At 37.5% G+C, this 14498-nt stretch overlaps 1 protein-coding gene and 1 non-coding gene across 4 annotated transcripts in view; both read right to left on the bottom strand.

Moving 5' to 3' along the window:
* AKAP6 (A-kinase anchoring protein 6) overlaps nt 1-14498 on the bottom strand; it is a 491158-nt gene that overhangs the window by 93835 nt on the left and 382825 nt on the right. The window lies entirely within an intron of this gene.
* LOC118522653 (U6 spliceosomal RNA) lies at nt 11679-11785 on the bottom strand. Its single transcript, XR_004910743.1, has one exon. It is a non-coding gene; the product is annotated as a U6 spliceosomal RNA (small nuclear RNA).

The raw sequence follows: 14498 nt of genomic DNA, 5'->3' as shown, positions 1-14498 counted from the left end.
TCAGGGACTATGGACACCAGCACTGAGAAACTCACCATGATTATCCAGAACTCACCATGTTTTAGGTCTTAAGACAGAGCCAATCAAAGCATTTCCAGAGTTGTCCAAAACACAATGGAAATGCCATCATACCATTATATATTCACATCAAGATTTTTTTCCTTTGTAGTGTATTTTTGACTTTTTAAAGGGTTTTTACATCTATAATCTTAATAGAGCCAAAATGCCATGAAGTTTTTCTTGGTGAATGCCCAAATCCCTGAATTGTAAAATATTTGATGCCTTAGGCCACTTTTTGAGGGTACTCTGGTACCTTCACTTCAGATAGGGATGAATGTAGTTTCAGAATTAGATTATAAGTTCCTACATGGAGTGTATATGGTCAGGGATCATGTGCTGTTCAGTCTTTATCCACAGTTAACTCTTAGCATTATGGGTTAGATGCAGAAGTTGGAAAATATTTATTCATTTGAATTTCTCCCAGATAAAAGACCAAGTGAGCCTATATCAGTGGTGGAAATATATGTCCAGTACAGTATTAGTACACAGAAATGAGTGGCATGTGATTGCCTCCATTTATCTTTGAACTTCATGCTCAGTGAAAAAATATTTGATCAGAACCCCCAACACAAAAATATCACTCTCAATTTTTAGACAGAAACTGTGAACAAAGTTAATTGTTTCCCATGGCCAGGAATGGTTAACCTAAGAAAAGCTTCTATAAAATGTATCAAAGAAAAAGAAGACAGAAACCTTTTAAATATTTAAGGACACCTTTTAGGAATTCAGGGTTTTCTCGGAGCAATGATATTTGACCAGGATGCAAGAGGTGGGTCTAATTTCCAGTTCCAACACCAATCTGCTATAGATTTAAAAACCTTTCTGTTCTAGTCTCTTTTTCTTTGGTTTCTTTGGGGATACATGTCCATATTTACTAGAAAGAGATCTTAAGAAAATAAATTTTAGAGATTTCAGGCTTTAAGCTCTGTTGCTCCAGCATCAGAAAGTTTGACTGTCATTTCAACGGATTGTTTTCTTTTTTGTTCTCCTATGGCAAGCCCATGGGGAAAGTTAGTAATATCACTTCTGTCTTACAGATTGGAAATTGATACATAGAAGCTAAGTGACTTGCCCAAGGTCAGTAAGATATCACTAAAACCCAGAAACAGAACTTTCAGGAGGAATTTCAGTTTAGTTTGCTAGGTCATGCTGTCATTTTTGAAAATGCATCTTTAGATATCAGTCCAGAATTCTGAGAAAACTGGTAGGCCCCGGGAGTATAATGTAAATAAATAAGGTCAAGAATGTCATTCAAACTGACTTTGGAGTGGTCAAAACAGACTTGAGAACCCCATCCTTGGAGCATCTATGGCCAGATTCATTTTGGTGTTAAGTTCATCCTCCAAACCTCCACAAATTTTTTTAGTAGCATGAAGTTGAGGCTAAAAGGGCAGACAGGCTCTCACTGACAGTCATACCTGTTGTTCAGAAGAATGATGGCTCACAGTTTAAAGAAGCTCTAGGATACAGGTGAAAATTTATGAGCATAAACTAAGACTATAAAGAGCAAATGCTGGTTATGATAAGTGCTTTTGAGCATTTTTCCAGCTATGTAAGGGAGTCTGCCGTAAACATTCAAGGACGTTTATTAGAATAGCTCCATCAAAGAGAAACACAGTGTTTGTGTGTGTGTGTGTGTGTGTGTGTGTGTGTGTGTTTGTCCAATCATAAGAGTGATAAAAGTCAGAAAGAGGAAGGAGGAAAGATTTAGAGAACAAAATGAAGGAAATACACAGATGGAGGGAGAGAAAGTAATAAGAAAATAGGGGAAGTTACAAAAGTTTCACCAGATAGGGGCAACAATAACTAGTCCACAGAGAATAAATCTAAAAACTACATAAAACTAGAGAATGTTGCAGAAGAGGAAGGAAATCACAGCTAGAGAGAAGGTCTTCAGTGACTGGTTCCCTTGAAATAATTGGATGAAGGAATATGATACCGATGACCTAAAAATTAGCATAAGGGCGCAAAAATTCAGTAAGTGGAGATTGAAACAAAAAAACCCAGAAGTACCAGGATGTGGCCATTTAGTGCAGCTTATAGCCATAACAACAGATAACTGCTCAAGAAGAAATAGGTGCAAAACTTGTGATTTTGAGGATTTTCTCTAAGCACATCAATAGGGAGCCCCTTCACTGGGCACCACTTTCTCTGTGGCTGTTCCTTCTGCCTTTGCTCTATTGGTGGCTTGCTCTATTGAGGGAAGTTATTTCATATTTTCGTGGTCATCCCATCTGTAAAACAGGGACAATGATATCCTCACCACTTACCCACCACAGACGTTTTAAGAAATAAACAGATCTTGTTTGTGTGAAATTTCAGATCTCTACGTAAAATGTGCCATTTTAAAACAAAGTCTTCGATTTTAATACATATGACTTGTAATAAGATAATGTGGTCTGTGGCCCATTTGCAAGTTAAGACCTTGTATTTCCCATTCCTTTTTATTATCTGTCTTAGAAATAATGTATTGGAACTACTGTCCACATTAGAGAATAAAATAGGTCACATTGGGGAGCAGTCATTGAAAAGGTAAACAATATTTATATATAACACATATCACGTATACATATTTATATATAATACATACATATTAAACTATGTATATATAGTCTTCATCTTTTAGAAAATATATCAACAAAGTGTTACTATTTTTCTCTCCCCTTAATAAATGGAAGAGGGAACATGCTGGTATTACCTAGTAATACTACTTCTCAAAACCTACACACACATAACCATTTGATCACTAGGTTCTATAAACATGGTGACAGAAGGACCCATGCCAAGCATTTTAATTTGTGAGCCAATGAGATTCAAGGAGTTTGGCAAAAATAAATAAATAAATGAAAATAAAATATATGCCTGGAATCAGATTGCCCATTGTTAAACTTTGCTTGCATTGCTTACTAGCTGTGCACATCCCTGTGCCTTAGTTGCTCATCTCGGGATGATACTAATACTTCTTTCACAAGGTTGCTGTGAGGATTGGATGCGCTAATATATGCAAAGATCCTAGAACAACTCCTGTTACATAATAAGCACTAGATACAAGTGTTTGTTCAAACCTGATCCAAATGTTGCCTGCTAAGAAAATATGACCTTTGGCATAACTTTTCTCATCTCTTTTATGCCATTAGTTTGCATATTTATGTATATAATTTCCCTTCACTACATGAAACACTGAATCGAGAATTCAATGTTCAATGGAAAACAATCTTGCCTTTTGTTGACTTTCACTGAACACATGGATGAAAGCCATTAGGAGGTGCTGCTGATTTGCTCCTCTTCCCCAATGTATCTTCCTGATTTGGATAAAGTCCTAGTCATGGGTCAAACTAACTCCTAGAACTGAGGGCATCCCCCTCACACACAATGTTGTATTCTTCTGCAATGTATCTACCTCTGTATCTTCATTCCACTTATTTAAATTCTATGCAGCGAGGTCCAGTTCAAATATCATTTCTTCTTATGAAGACATTCTAAGAAGACTAGCACTTATTTTTTTTTTTTTTTTTTTGGTACCATACATATTTGCTATCTTTGCTATTATTTCATGTTTTTTGGTTTTGCTTTTCCAAATGGGTTATAAATTACTGAAGGAAAAGGATAATCTTCCTTTTATTTTGCTTTTCAGAGCATATAGTAATCCCTAACAGATGCTTATTGCCACATCTTTACAGTCGCTAATAACAGACAGCATCATTTCTTCTCACTTTTCCTGACTTTTAAAGGTAAGATTATTAGACTGTTAATTCCTAATATGTATTAGACATGAACATGAGACATATGAACATATATTGAAAAATATATATGGTAGGAAATGTTTGTGCTTAGGCAAACAGAAAGCAATGCAAATTTCATAAATTATTAGTTGAGCTTGATACTAATTAGTACAGTTTGCAAAGTGGGAAAAAACTTGTAATCAATTTTTCCCCAAGCAAGTATGAATCTGCCTTTAACCAGATAGCTCTCCAGAGAAGTAGCCCCAGTAGGGAATTTGGAATTAGAGAGATTGCCTGTCACTAGGTCTCCCAGGGTAACTCTGAATTCAAACGTGAGCCTGTTCTTTACCAAAATGCCCTAGGGACAATTCTGGTCCTTTCCTCATAGACAGCTAAATGCCTTTAGCAGTATTTGCCATGACATCCAATGTGACATTTCAAATACAAACCAGTGATGTGCATATCGCAACTCAAGCAGAAGGTAAGAACAGGTTGTTTGTACCATATAAAATGACCCGTTTTCAATGGAAATATAAGTGAATATATCTGTTCTATGCTGCAAAGAAATTTGAAGAGGATTTGATCATTCTGCCCAAAGAAAAAGGTAGGAAAATTAAAGTGTGTAGAAAATAAGACGTCAAAGAGAAAGCTAAACTTCTATGACAGACTTAGCAAGACACTGTTCAGAATCCAACTGAATAGTTATCTACTACGGAATAAAAGTAAAATGTAAAGGAAAGGGTCTAAGAAGGCTCATAAAATTTGCATTTACGACTACCACCTGAAATGAACTAAAAATAATGTGGCATTTAGAAACTATACGCTTTTTATGGTAGCTTGCCACAAAATTATATTTACCCATGAGTTTGTTTCCATAGCCTTTGAAATCGAGTTCCTAAAATTCCGGGTTTTGCCAGATGGTTCCTAGCCAAACCAATTACTAATTGGAATAATCTTTGATTTTTCACCAGTGAGAGAATCTTGAAGTTGGAATGGACCTTTAAGCCACCCAGTCCAACCCCCTGGCTTTATAGATGAAGAAAATGAAATCTGAGAGGATAAGAGTCATTGCCCAAGGAGAATCCAGCCTCCTTCTCCAGCACTTTATCACACAGCTTTCTAATCTTCCTTGCATGGCACCGGTCTTTAGCAAAGCTCAAAAATAAGATAAATGAAAATGCAAAAAGAGAATTTAGAGAATTAAAAAACATGAAGAAACTGGGGTACTGATCTGAAGTCCACCTATGCTCTTCAAGAAATTAACATATGGAGATCTGAGGGGCAGTGGCCTTTGTCTTTCCTGTGGAAACTTCAAGATTAATTAATCCTGCTAGGACACAGCTGAGAATAATACTGAGTCATGGTAATCCTCTTACGTGATAGCCAAACTTCTTTTTTAAAAAAACTACTTTGATGTAGGTGTGAGTATGCATTTAAATATTTTTATTTTGTTTTTACTGTTTTAACTGTTTCTAACCCTGATTTAGAATTCATTTTCTAAAAAGGTCAGTGTGAATTTATGTTTCAGGACCAAACATAAAATAGAGAGTGATTTCAGAGCAGCAGAGCTACTGGAGAAGTGCTAATAAGAGCAGAATCACAGCCAAAGTTGAAAGAAGTGCATTAGATCCATTTTCTGCTTTCCTTTGGGTCCCACAAGCACAATAGAGTATAGGAGGCCACCTGGTGGTGAAATGAACCAATTAACCATTTAAGGCTACATTGAAGAGCAAGGAAACTGGGCAGACTTTGGGTTGTTACAAGAGGAAAACTAGAACCTTGGGCGAAAGAATGATAGTCATCAGGTATTATTGTGATACAACAGCCAGAAAATTGAATTGTAGAATCATTCAAGTCTGTAGAATAATGTATATTACTGAAGAGTTGTCATAATAGTTATTTATACAAGGGACTGGTGAACTTTCTTTGCAGAGTCAGATAATTTAGGCATGCTGGCCATATGGTAACTGTTGAAACTACTCAGTTCTGTTATTGAAGTATAAAAACAGCCACAAACAATACATAAATGAATGTGCTTGGCTATGTTCCAATAAAACTTTATTTAAAAAAAATGAACGGGCCATGGGCTGGATTCGACCTTCAGGCTATAGTTTGTTAACCCCTGAGTCTGTATTATGTCTGGAGCTATTTACCAAGCACAAGGCTGAACCCCTTATATACATTACTCATGGAATCCTGACAACCTTTCAAAGTGGGCGTTATCCCCATTTCACAGGTTTGAAAACTACAGCTTAAAGAGTTTAAACAATTTGGTGGAAAATGTATTATGTTCCTTCTAACATAGAAATGCTTTATGTAGCCTCATGACCATTTTTTCCTCTGTGACTACAGAATTCTGTTCTGACTCTCCCTCCCATTTATCCTGCAGAGGCTGCTTTTGGTTCTCTCCATGGAGACTTTGCTCCTGTTTCTCCATCTTGCGTTCCTTTGAAATGTTGTTTGTCTCTTACCATCTCTTTCTCCATCACTTCTTTTATGTTTAAAAACTTTATGTCAGTTTTCATAACAACAGATGTAAGCAAGCATGAAAAAAGACAAAAGCAATGTATTAAAAATAGATAGCCATATATACAACAATAAGCCAAGGAAACTGTCATACTGTATATGCTCCAAATGGAATATGAGCCAAAAACATGAAGCTCACTCTTACATAAATAATATATTACGCATCCACTGGGAGAAGCAGCTCTGTCCCTAAATGGGAGGAAGATTTTTTAGCCCATTTTATATCATTTTCTCTTCCTTTTCAAACTTTTTTTTTTTTTTTTTTTAGGTATATGACGTAAGTCATACTATCTCAGACAGGCCATATTCCTCTTCCAAACCATCCATGAACTATTTTATCAACTGTTAATAAGAGAGAGTTGAAAAACCTGATGGAGAAATCCATGGAGCTTGGTAAAGCCCCTCAAATATATGGATTTACCAGCACTATCTCAGTATTAGCATATTTTCTCCTACAACAGAGGATAGAAGTGGTTTCAGTTAGAGTATAGACAAAACTGATATAAAGGACTTTTAAAAGATTTTTTAACTTGAAAAGAAATCTGCAAAAGCCTGAGAAATGTGACTATATAGAAAACAGAAAGAAGAGGTTTAATTACCAAGCATGGATTCTGGCCGATTTGACAATTACACCTAACAACAGAAGGGATTTACACTAGATATAGGAAGACTTTCAGGGAAGGGAGAGTTGTTAAACAGTTTAATGGGAGGCTGTGGAATTCCCCCTGGAAAGATCTTTAATGGAGGACAAATTCTCTCCTATCTGGAATGGATAAAAACAATCCTTGAAAGAGAGGAAATGAAATGAAGGTCCTTATGAGGTCACTTGCAGTCCTGAAACTCTAGGTAAAATTCTCACTTCCCATGGAAATAAATAACTGTATAAAACCTCTAAGAGATTCACTCTGGAAGATTCAGGAGAAAACACTCATTAAGCAGGCAATTTAAATCAGAAAGTATTTATCGAGTGCCCGATATTACCTAGCCCCGGGGAGATGTACGCCCGCAGCAGAACACAGGTCTGAGCAGCAGTGTTGGACAATGGACAGAGAACACGATTATTCACTTCAGTTAATTTAAAAAAAAAAAATCTTTGAACTCCAATCAGCTTTCTGGAACTGTCTATTTCCTGAACTTGGTGAGCTCAAAAAATCCCATAAGAGCTGGCTGTCACATGAGATTTCTGGCATTACTCACGGTATCCCTGGATCTTTTTGTAAACAGAAAAGGCTTCTGACAGTGTTTCCATACTTCATCTCTTTTTCTAACCCAAACTTGGACGGACGGAGCCTCTTAAACTATCATCAAAACATGGATTATAAAATGCTAGCCAACTTTGAGTTATTTTGCTATATTCCCATGCTGCAGAAAAAGAATTCAATTAGCTCAACTCTAGAGATTCATTTATACTTAAGTTTTAATGAACAGGAGGATTTTTGTTAATGGCTTGTATGAAATCCAGTGACTCACAGAATGGATCTTTAGCATCAGCAGGCAGAAGAGACTGAGGAAGAAGAGAGAAAAAGCACACAGAGAAGAACGTTCTTCACACATATTTTCAAATCTCAACATGTCCCAGCTGAGGAAAGCTGAGGAGGAAGGACAAAGTTCAATGGGAAGACAGTGAACCCAAATGGATGTCAAGGACCTAAATAGGGGCAAGAGGTGAATTCATCACAAATCTTTATCAAATTCTAATTTTAAATGATACATCTTTTAGCTTTTTCTTAATTGCATAAAATCATTGAAGCTCACAATTAATGGCTAAGTTAAAAATATAAATGACCATATATGAGGATTATTTTTAAAAACTATGAGCAGGGTCACTTTTTTTTTTTAAATGAAAGAGTGGGAGAAAGTTTCAAAATTACATTTTAGCTTTCTCCTGACCTTACAGCGGTCAGCCTTAATTTTTTAAGTTGCATATTCTGAATTAGCTAGCTCTAGCTTTGGAAAGAGGAGTCAGTCTTTTATACACCATCCATCCACCCTCATCACGATGGATTTGGATTACTTCTTACTGTTTTTCTCACCTCTCTCATGACTACCTTTTTAGACATACATACTCCTCTGAGGTCAAACCTAATTTTCTACAACAAATATGTCAATAAACTCTCCCATTCACTATGGTACAAGAAAAAAAATGTGCTGATAGTCCTACCATGTCTAAAGACTGTCCATGTTCACCTGCATGTATTGTTCTATTTTTAAGTTTTACATTTGCATGGTACATGTTATTAGTTATATGTGTAAGTAATTATACTGTCTACATAATCAAGAATGCACCAACAAATAGTACAGTTTGAGAGGTTTTGCAGATTAGCCACAGAACTATGGTGATTAGTTAAACATTTTTGTACCATTTGTCTCAGACATGGGCATCATGATCCTTCCCTTCCTCCCTCCCTCTTTCTTTTCCTCTCTTTCTCCCTTACACCAACCTGGCCAAGTCTGAGTACCCTGAATATTAAGAACTGCACTTAACACACTTCGGTTTTTAAAGGAGAGAAATTGTTGGTTTTATTTTTATATCTAATATAAGAGAAGGCCGTGAAGTTTCGGACTGAATGACCACGGCATGAAAATAGGGTTGTTTTCTTGCAAAAGTAATGAATTGATAGCATAGTTCTGATCAGTAGGATTTAATTAATAGCTTATTAAATAAATCTATTTGAAAAGTGTTTCTCAATATGTATTTATTGGGTTTCTATTATGTGCCAGGTACGGCACTGGGCGGTGGAGATACGGCAATAAACAACCACAGACACGAACCTTGCCCTCCTGGAGTGTGGAGTCTAACAAAAATTATAATCATTCATTCTCACATTTGGTCCACAAAGTCCAAACCTACCATCACTATCAAAAAGTATGCATTTAATTATAACGAAGTACTCATGGCTAAATTATCCTCAAGGAGGGCTCTCTTAGGGAGGCACCTATGAATACTGACGGAGTATAACTATTATAATGAAGGTAGCAAGATTGAATATGCCAAGACTTATAACATAGAAATGAGCTCCAAACTGAAACTTGGCATATATGAAGGAAGTTTGTATAGTTATTTACACATGCATGATTTAAATGTCTTGGGACTACCAGCATATTTGGTCCAAGGAATCTGGTTTCATCCAAATTCAATCCTTATGAAAGATTTTTTTAACTAAATGAGTTAATACTTTGTATATGTGTATACATGTGTCGACACACACAAATGTGTGTGCATAATCACGTGTGTACATGTACCCCTTCCACAAACTTCCTAGTTTTCAATGGATAAAATGAGATGACAAGGGAAATATCACGAATCACAAATTTTCTTTAAGCCAATGTCAATGAGCATGTAGAATCAATTACTTAGGAAAGCGGCTGAAATAGTAAGTTCAGAGGACTTACAGGGGCATACAGATGTCCTTCTGGAGAAAGGCACTGTGGTCTAAAAAAGTTTAGAAGAAAAATTAGACTCAACCCCAGAAGCATTAGCCAGCTTGACTCTTTTCTGGCTTCAGTAAAAGAAAATGCGTATGTGGGTGAGTGTATGTATGTGTGTGTGTGCATGCGCATGTGTGTGTGTGTGTATGTTTATGTTTTGTGTCTTATGTAAATGAACGAAGGTTCGGCAGGAAGACCACTGCTTCCGTCTCAGCTTACCCCAGTGTGCCTCATTAGGTACAGAGTGTCGCAGAAGTGCCTAGTTTAAGAATGTATGAGCTTCGCAAATGCCAACATTATTAAAAATATGCTTGGGAATGCCCTTGTTTCTGAGAACTGAAATTGCCTCCTTGACAGGACTGGAAAATGGTTTTTCTGCAAATGATATTCCTCTAGAGTATCTCTCCATGGGGACCCTTCTTCAGTAACTCCCTTTGGCAATAACAGGATCCATAAGGTTGAATCTTCCTAGGGCAATGCTGTCTTTAGTGCATCTCCCCTCCCCCACCGCCCAAAAAAAACATAAATATTTTCAGCCTTAGCGTTCCTGAATCTGACAAAATACAGGAGATTCCTGTGAGGCTCCACATGGCAACACTCTCCTAGGGTGCTGAGGTGCTTAAGAAAGTTTGAGGGTTTTCACAGAACAGCCTGATGATTGGCTAAAGAGCAAACCCAAGTCCATCATGTTTTCTCTGCTGATGTTCCATTTAATATATAGGAACTTCTTTCTCTCTGGCACAAGAAGCTCATGCAGAGGGAGGAAAATGCACTTGCAAGAATTGTGCCTCTTGTAGAGAAGAAGATACGGGGCAATAGTGAGCAGGCAAGTAGCATGTGAAAGATTGTGGGCATTAAAGCCAACCAGATTGGGTTCAAACTCTGATTTATTTACTTATTTCTTGTGGTAGCTACTGATAATAGCAACAACTATTTCTAGCTTTCTGCCTTTCAGGCATATAGTAGGGATGCATTTCCCCATCAGCTTTGGAGTTAGGTGGGGCCATGTGATTAGTTCTGGTCAATGATTTGGAGAGGAAGTTATGTGTTTCCCTTCCAGGTAGAAGGTTTAATGTCAAGAGGGTGACCCTCCAGAACTCTCTTTTCCCTTTGCCACATTGAGGGAATATTTAAGAGGGTGGCTGGTTCATTAGTCTGAGTCCTGGAGTAAGAACAATGCCAAGCAGAGCCCATAGCCAACCTGTGATGGATGTGTAGTATGTGTGAGCAATAAATCTTTGTAACTTTAAACCTTGGAGATTTGGGGGTTGTTTGGAATCTCAGCAAACCCTAGCCTAACCTGAGAAACTGGATCTTTGAGGCTAGTCACTTAACCTCTCTGTGTTTCAGGCTCGTATCAATGAAATGGGGAAAATAATCCAGGATCATTGTGAGAGCATTAAATAAGATCATGTGTATAGGGCACTAACACAGTCAAAGAGTAAGATTTGACCAATTTAGTTTTTTTCTCCCTCCATCCTACTCCTATCTCATACCACGCCCCCACACACACACTTCCCTTTTCTAGATTTCTTCTCTCTACCAATTCCATCTTCCCTTCCTAGTGCCCTTCCATTTAAACGAAATGTTAAAATTGGCATTTAATTCAGTATTATTCTCCTACCCCCTGAGAATATCTGCATCCAGTAGAGTGCATTATTTTTATCTTAAAGAAATGAATCTTAAGGATGGGATTTAAGGCAGTATGGACATTTAGTGATGGAAACAGTTGGGTTGGGGAATTCCTAATACTCCAAAAATGATGTCCCTTGGACAACCACTAATCTACCTCTTTCTAAAGTTAGACATGGTAGTGAGACAAGGACAAGAAAAAAGGAGGTTAATGGGTTTATCTGAGAAAGTACTATGGTTAAGCTTTTCCCACCCAGGGTTTTCCAGACTATTCTGAACAGGTACCAGGGCTTCTTTTTTTTCTTTTTTTAAAATATGGAACGCTTCATGAATTTGCGTGTCATCCTTGCGCAGGGGCCATGCTAATTTTCTCTCTGTCATTCCAATTTTAGTATATGTGCTGCCAACAAGAGCGCCAGGGATTTTTTGGAAATAAACAAAATACTATCTAGGTACTCTTCTAGCCCCACCTTCCTGTTTTAGGAATAAATTGTAAAAACTAGAATAATCATAAGGACAAAATATATGGATTCAATAGTATATCTTACACACTTGGTTATGTTATGATATAACTTATGCTGTAAGTCATGTGATTTAGTGTCGTAATTATGATGTAGTTAGGATAACCAATGCCTTCCCGATACAGGCAGTTATAGTTATGACCACCAGTACCCTCCTGATGTAATTACATGGAACATTAAACCTAACATTTATCCCTTTTATATCAAGACCCTTTTGTCAATGATAATACTTGGTTTTCATCTTTAAACTTTGGTATCCTTTTTTTTCCAACAAAATAACTCCCAGTTCATACCATGTAAAGTGTAATCACACATCCTATGTTTTTTTTTTTCCTAGCTACAAAGCACATTAGCCCAAATATGAATATAACCACTAAAGATAAGTAATTTAAAAATAGGCAATGCTAAAAAGTAGGTGAGGGACATTTCCATGGACTCACTGACCTAAAACATACCACATAGTATGGAGCAGATCTGGAGCCAAAGGTGGTAGTGAACCTAACAAACACCCTTTCTTATAAGTTGTTTAAGTGTTCCTCCAATTTATGTTATAAAAACCAGAAAGAAATCTCTAAATATGTGGGGTGAAAGCCAAATCTCTCAGCTTAACACAGGAGGGAAACACTGCACATTCACATCTAATTAACTAAAAGTCATTTTTCAAAAGTTAAAGGCTGAAATTTTTGCAATTTAATCCGAAATTTTATTAGCAAACTCAAATGATTATCCTGATTGCAATTAATATAAGCTCCCAAACAGGTCAACTCATTTAAGTGCTATCTGTAATCATTTGGATTTTAACATGATGGTTATTACTTGTTACCCTGAAACCAAGCCGCGCAATGAGATATTGATTACTTTTAACCTTTAGATCCAAGGATTCAAGAAAGGTCAGAGGAGGGGAACACTATACCTTTCTTGGCTGGCAAACGTATTGCCTTCAGGAGAATTCAAATGATTCCCATTGGCCAAGTAGATCCAAGATTAGTTTATTCGCTGGGCTGACAAGAAATGATGATGCTTTTAAAAATAACACCCAGCACGTATTTAGTGAAGTGTTACATTTATATAACCAGTGGCCTCAAGATGTGCTTCACGTCGCAGCAACTCTCAGGCTGTTAACCCTTGAACAAGTTTTGTTCATGGAAACATCTTTGCTGGGATGAGATACTAAACGCAGTGGCTTTAATTGGAATAAACTCATCTCATTAAATTCTCTTGTGGGTTCCAAAAGGCTGAACACAATCCCTGGCCACTGCTGGCCACTAGCATTTCTTTGGGTTTTCTTTTTCCATGACAACATTTAGAAATATTTTTCACATTTGTGCCACTGAAAAGCAAGGAGTTCTTGGTGGGGTCCAGCAGAATTACGGGCAAGGGAAACATAACTGTTATGTGTTAGATTAATTTGCAGAACACTTGGCATTATTATTGCCAAGTCGTCAAATTGTTCCAAGTTGTTCCGGAAGGTTGTTATTAATAGTATGTTTTCTGAGGAAAGTTCTGTCTACTTTTGGAACTGCATTTCTGTTGCCAAGGAAACTCCTTTAAGCACAGTTTTCTAGGAGCACACTGCTGCTTTTGTTTGCCAGTGTCCTATTCATATCATCTAAGTAAGCGTTTTACATGCTCCAGCCTTCAGTCCCAAATGTTGAAGTTTTAGCCCATTTAAGTTGCTTTTTCAAACACAGCTTATGCCTGCTATGATTTGCCTCTTTCTCTCCCCCCCTTTTCTCTCTCCCTCTCCATCCAAAGCCCCTCTCTCCCCGCCTTCTTCCCACTCTCCCTCCAACACGCCCAACTCTTACTATTCAAGGTTTATTTTTTTTAAACAGTTGCATTAGGGGAGATAGTTTTCACGAGTTTTTGATAAATTAACTTCAATTTGAATAATAATTCCATAGGTTGTAGCATTAGTCCTTCAAGTGTTAATTATCTTTTCACTTTAAAATTAATGTAGTCATTTCCTCCTGACTCCTCTACCCCACTTATTGAAGTGCTGAGGAAAACATGTCATTGAGTCCTGAGCCAGCCCTGTTGTTGTGATTAAGCGTGGTCACATGGCCCATCTCTGCCAAAAGGAGGGCCCTGAGAAAAGGTGACAAAGACAGTGATTTCCTGTCAGCAAAGAGTACGACAGGGCTGTCTAGAAGTGATGCAAATGAGGGGAACTTTCCCCACGGCTTGTTTGATCCACTCTCGGCCAGAGCAGGCCAGGCCAGGGAGAGAGGGAGCCGCACAATACAGCAGAGGCGGCCCAGAGAGCCAACGCACCTTCCGGACAGTAGCTCACCCGCCAGAGACAAAAACTGCTGGAGGGCCTTCCCTTCCTTGCCCCTCTGCACACAGAGCCAACTATTTCTTGGCATACTATTCTCTTAACATCCCTCTCTCTTTTTTTTTTTCCCTCTTAAAAAAGAGATTCAAATAGGCATTATAAGCTCCAGCAAAAACGGCATTTCCTATACTGTTCAGAAACCACATCCATCTACTTTTTCTTCTAAGCATTTTCAGGGTGAGTTTTGTCGTCTCTCAAGAAAGAAAAGAAAAATATATGCAGTTGTCTTCATAAGCAAACATGGATTCATCAAAGCTCACATTAAGATGA

Source organism: Halichoerus grypus, chromosome 8 (genome assembly GCF_964656455.1).
Source record: "Halichoerus grypus chromosome 8, mHalGry1.hap1.1, whole genome shotgun sequence".
Classification (NCBI taxonomy): domain Eukaryota; kingdom Metazoa; phylum Chordata; class Mammalia; order Carnivora; family Phocidae; genus Halichoerus; species Halichoerus grypus.
The sequence above is the reverse complement of the archived record's forward strand: the minus strand, read 5'-3'. Positions and strand labels throughout refer to the sequence as shown.